General features: G+C 34.8%; 1 pseudogene; it reads right to left on the reverse strand.

The window, feature by feature from the left end:
* Positions 1 to 2,084: 2,084 nt before the first annotated feature.
* LOC110689597 lies at positions 2,085 to 4,135 on the reverse strand (annotated as a pseudogene).
* Between the last annotated feature and the right edge of the window lie 1,421 nt (positions 4,136 to 5,556).

The raw sequence follows: 5,556 nt of genomic DNA on the forward strand, positions 1-5,556 counted from the left end.
TACCATGTACGGATATTGCGGTGGTGGGCTTCTACCCGAAACCAAACTAACAAAAAAAAAAAATTTATACACCGGATGCAAGGTGTATTAAAGGCTAATTTTTATTCACTTTAATATTTTTTGTTCATTTTAAAAATCTTAAAATGAGAAAAATAAAAGATATTGAGCAGAAAAACTACCCTTGATTGCACTTATCTCTACATATACTTATCTTTATATGCACCCATGTGTATATAAAATGTGTTGTCGAATTCATAATCTCTATAGGCACTAGGCAGTTCAACACATCCTAATCCTCATCCTAATTACACCATTTCCGAATAAGTGTATTAGTTTTGACAAATACACAAATCAATGTATAATTTTGACAATTATTTTTACTAAACTAAAACTATAAAATAAAAAAATTTATGAAAATATTAGATTATGACTATTCCAATACGGAGTAACATTTATATATTAAATTAATAATAATTATTATAAAAGTTAAAACTTTGTTTATAAATAGAGTAAAGTCAAAGTGATGCATGTATTCAAAAACAATAAGGTTTTTTTTTTTCTTCATTTGTTTGTTTGAACATTATTTTGACTCACATCCACCCTACTTTTCTTTCTTTCAATTTTACTCCTTTTGTTTTACTACTCAGTTGATGTATTTATAGAATTCAAGGAAAAGTAAAAACTAAAAGCTAGTCATGTATGTAAATACTTTTGCTTTATAGAGAAGAGTTTTTTATAGTAGGAGATTTTATTAAATTATAGACAATTGGGTCCAACTAAGTGATCTGAGGCATTATAAATGATAAAAAAATTTATATATATAAAAAAAAAAAAGTGAATAAAAGTTGCTATAAAAGGAACAAAAAGTACATAGAACTTAAAAACATGGATGAAAATGAAAAGCCAATAAAATAGCGGAAAATAGAGGAAGTGTTAGAAAATTTAGAGTGTATGTGAGGAGCGAGATGCCGCGCCCACGGCATAAGGGTCTGGGGAGAGACCTCTCTTAGGGCACGGCCAGACATCTCCAGAAATTCTAGGGTGAATCGAAATTCACCCTGTCCGCGCCCGCGGCACTTAGTCGCGCCTGCGGCCTACGATGATGATGCTTTCGTTCTTTTAATTGAAAAAATAAAAGAAGAAAGAAAAGGATTTTTTCAATTTTCCTGGATCTTCCTCTCCAAAAAATATATTCTCCACAATTTCCTTTGAGAAATCTTGCAAACTTGTCATTGGAAAACACTATAAATTTAGCCAAATTTGTGAATTTGATCATCTAATTTCGTCTCTTTGTGTAAATAACGAAGTGCTGTTTTGTATCTCAAAGAGGATTTCCGGATTAACCCAAGCACCGTTGTGCGGGAAATTAACTTCTTTAGGAAAGTGTATACACTCCTAAGACAGAGAATCAAGGTTTGAGACTCAAGTGGTCATAGTAATTCTCATGTTCATGTTTATTTATAAAGGCTTGGAATTGAGGCAAGTTTTAGTATCTTTCACATTAGTGTTCTGTTATTTATTGATATTTTAGTGCTTGGTTTGTAATACTTTAATTAGTATTGATTATTGTATAATTTAGTTAAAATTATACTTTATTTTAGGTTTTGTTCCTACAAACTTAAGTAATTCTTATAGTAGAATTGATGTAAAACCTAACAGGAAGTACTCTTTGTCCCCACTCTAAGGTAGATCATCTTTCACTATTTACAAAAATTTGACCCTACTTTGAGATCATCTTTCACTATTTACACAATTCGAACTGCTGGTGGGCAGCAACTCAAAATCTATTTATTAGATAAATCGCACCGCTAGTTACTTCAATCATTATTAACTAACAGTCTTTCTAGATAAATGGCTTGAATTCTTCAAAAAAAAAAAAAAAAAAAAAAGAAAGATAAATGGCTTGAATCATTATTAACGGTCTTCCTAGATAAATGGCCAAGTGATACGAGTATGAGCTAGTGGTTTTGTCGTCCATTGTAAATTCGCTTATTTTCTACTTTAATTCCTTTTTAATTTCTCCATTTATTTATTAAACATACGCTGAAAGACAACTACATATAGTCTGAAATAAAAAAGGAACATTTGCCGAAAAGGAACAATTCATTATTGATAGTAAATCAGTGGTGAATTACACACTACAAGACTCACAATTTTCTTTTATTGTATAATCAAATTCATTCGAAATATGACTATGCCACACAGAAACACATATATAATTCATTAACAATCAAATAATAATAAATGATTAGATGAGTAATAACATATATTATATGCTACTCATAATTAGTTAGTTCATGCATTAACGCTTGCAAACAACTCCACGTCCACTGAAACCAGAAGCACAGTTAAGATCAGCAAACTCAATACTCTCTTCAGAGCTCTCAATCCCACTTCCATTGAATCTAGCTACGGCGCAATCGGTAGCGAAGATAGAAGATGAATGGAACTCCTTTTCTCCTCCTAAGACGGGCATTGCGACACCCATCTTAACCCTACTAACGTAGTTACTTGCGTAAGTTTGACCTAAAACACCGTTGACTTGTCTACTCAATGACTTAAACTTGAAGCTCAAGTCAAGATGAGCTAAACAATCTTCTTGGGTTACTCCATACTTGTGGATCAAGGAATCTTTTTCGGTGATTGGGACAACCACTGCCTTGATCTTGAAGTTACCCTCGGCCTCAATCACTACCGCGTTTGTAGCCCTAGCTCTGGTGATGGAAACATCGCCAGCTGGTGATTGCCAGCTGGCACCTTCCTCTTCTGGGAGGTCAATGGGTTGGCCGTCGAAGGAGAGGGAGATACGGTCAATGGCATCGTTCCATGTGGCGGTCTTTTGGGCTCCGAGGTAGATCTTGTGGTTGTTGAAGAGGAGACCCAGGGCTTGGACCCAGGTGAAGTCTCTTCCCATGGTGGCGGTCCGCTTTCCGATGAAGTGAGCGTTGATGTGGAGGTTGGAGTCGGAGACTAGACAAAAATCTTGGTCTTTCTTACCGTGGAAGTAAAATGTAATTCCATCAGCTCCTACGAACCTTGGGTCTTGGCACACTGCACCTGGCTTGTTGCAATCTGTATATATGTGTATCATCCAAATTAATTAGAAACTAAACTTTATGATTAATTTACTATGTAACCTTATATTATTAGCCAAAGTTTCTAGATGAATTACTCTTAAATTTTGGTTCATAAAATGCTTTAAATTTAATTTACGTAATTCTTTGAAAAAATATTGACAAACTTTCCATGAATGATTTATATTTATTTATTTATTTTGCTTAGGACTAAAATGCAACTAGAAGGTGTAGAACATTATCTTTAGACTGGTTTGGAATGCTTAATTTTGAAAATAAAATGTACAAATTTTTAAAGCTATATTAATTGATGATCAACTAAATAATTAATTGAGTAAAGGAGTATAAAATTGAAACTTACCACAAACAGGACTACAAGTAACACAGTCAACTTGGCAAGTATCAGCACATGCAGCAGGACAAGTAAACTGCCTGTAGTAGCAAGATGAATAGTACCTGTCCATGCACCTTACTTGCTTAGGACTAGAGGATGAAGTCGGGGTTGGTGTTGGTGGGGACGGGTGGGTGTGGGTGGCGATGGGGTGGGTGTTGGTGGACGGGGTGGGGAGTGGGGGGTGGGTGGGTGGTGGGGTGGGTGTGGACGGGGTGGGAGTGGGTGGCGGGGTGCGATGGGTGGTGTGGTGTGGACGGGGGGGTGGCGGTGGGACGGGGTGGAGTGGGTGGCGATGGGGTGGGTGTTGGTGGACGGGGGTGTGGGTGGCGATGGGGTGGGGTGTTGTGGAGATGGGTGGGCGTGGGTGGTGATGGAGGGGTATAAGGTGGAGTACCCCCCGGCGCTTTAGGCTCTTTGGGCTCCTTATCTTTAGGCTCTTTGGGTTCCTTATCTTTGGGCTCCTTGTCTTTAGGCTCTTTGGTTCCTTATCTTTGGGCTCCTTTGGTTCTTTGGATGAGACATCGGAATCCTTAGGCTCCTTGTGGGGAGTGGTAGGACTGGTAGTAGTTTGATCACCCGGGGTAGTGTAATCAACGGCCGCTGCCTCGGCCACTGCCAAGACAAGGAGGAGGATGACAGCCGTCACTCTAGTCCGCGAAAGCTTCATTTTCGCGGAACTTTTTACAAACTGATTATTGAAAATATTTAGAAGGGAAGGTGTTTAAGATAGAGATTAATGTTTAAGTGATGAGAATTCCAATGCTTGTATGTTTCTTTTATAGTGGAGTTAATAGGATGCATATCCTAATTTTTAATGTTGTTTTTAAGTAGAAGTAATATTCTGTTAATGGCGTTCCTTTAATGGTATTCTACTCTAGTTTTCACATGGAGAGGACCTTCCTTTCAGCTTCATTTTTTAAACTAAATTGTATCTTAATTAGTTTTCTGAAGTTGTACATATTAGTATTGCGTATAGAAACAAAGCTAATTTCTTTTCTTCACTTGCTCTCCAAAGATTGTATGTAAAATCACTTTCTCTTACATATACTGAGTATTATTTTTCACTCATAATAATTTGAAGATAGCATTATAAAGAGATCTGGAAAATAATAGATAGGTAGGCAAAGTAATATTGTTTCTAATTTTTTTTTTAAGAAAAAACTATAAATTTAAATATGTTTTGGCTTTGTAGTATTCATCCTAGCGAAATTAATAGTCTAAACATCCCAAATTTTCACAAAAGACTGAAAAGAGTACATGAAATAATTACAACATCTTCTAATAAGAACCTTCCTAATAAGGAAAATTTTGACAACCACCTTATTAAATGTGGGATTTTAGTACTCCCTTCAAATAAAGGACGGGAGATTTTACAAAGCTAATATTATATTATACTGCGTAGGTAGGTAAACTCCTCTTGCTTAAAGGTGATATATATATATATATATATATATATATATATATATATATATATATATATATATATATATTTTCTAATGTGTGATGACTCATATATGAATAATTAAAGGATTTTGACACAATTTTAAGAATTAAAAGGTAAATGAAGCACCATCGTAATTGTGTTAATAAACATGGTACTATTGTAGTCAAAACCCCTTTATTATCCATTGCCTTCTTCATGTAGTGTATGTGTTGATAGCTATTAGATTATAATTTATGTCATTTAAATTGAACTACAGGAGAAAATCAGTTGATTACCTGATTGTATATGTTGTTTATGAAAGTCAACTTATAACAATAGGTAGATAATTATCAAGGTCATGTGCCATAGCTTAACCAACAGTGGGACTCAATATACGGTGAAACATTTAAGTCTTAAGTTCGTTCTTATAATTAAGGGTAAATTTATCCTCGGACTCAGACTTAGACTCACACTACAAACTTTGCCACATCAGTTTTTCACTATTTTTAATTACTTTTTTTTTTATTATTCAGACTTACATAAGACTCTCTATTTTCACACATTATCCCAAAACTCACTCCAAACTCACTTATCCTCCTATATACTAACATTAATTTATTTATAAATCTATTTCTTTTATAAGTTTAATTTTAACTTGTGATGAT

The sequence above is a fragment of the Chenopodium quinoa genome, unplaced genomic scaffold (assembly GCF_001683475.1).
Source record: "Chenopodium quinoa cultivar QQ74 unplaced genomic scaffold, ASM168347v1, whole genome shotgun sequence".
NCBI lineage: Eukaryota > Viridiplantae > Streptophyta > Magnoliopsida > Caryophyllales > Amaranthaceae > Chenopodium > Chenopodium quinoa.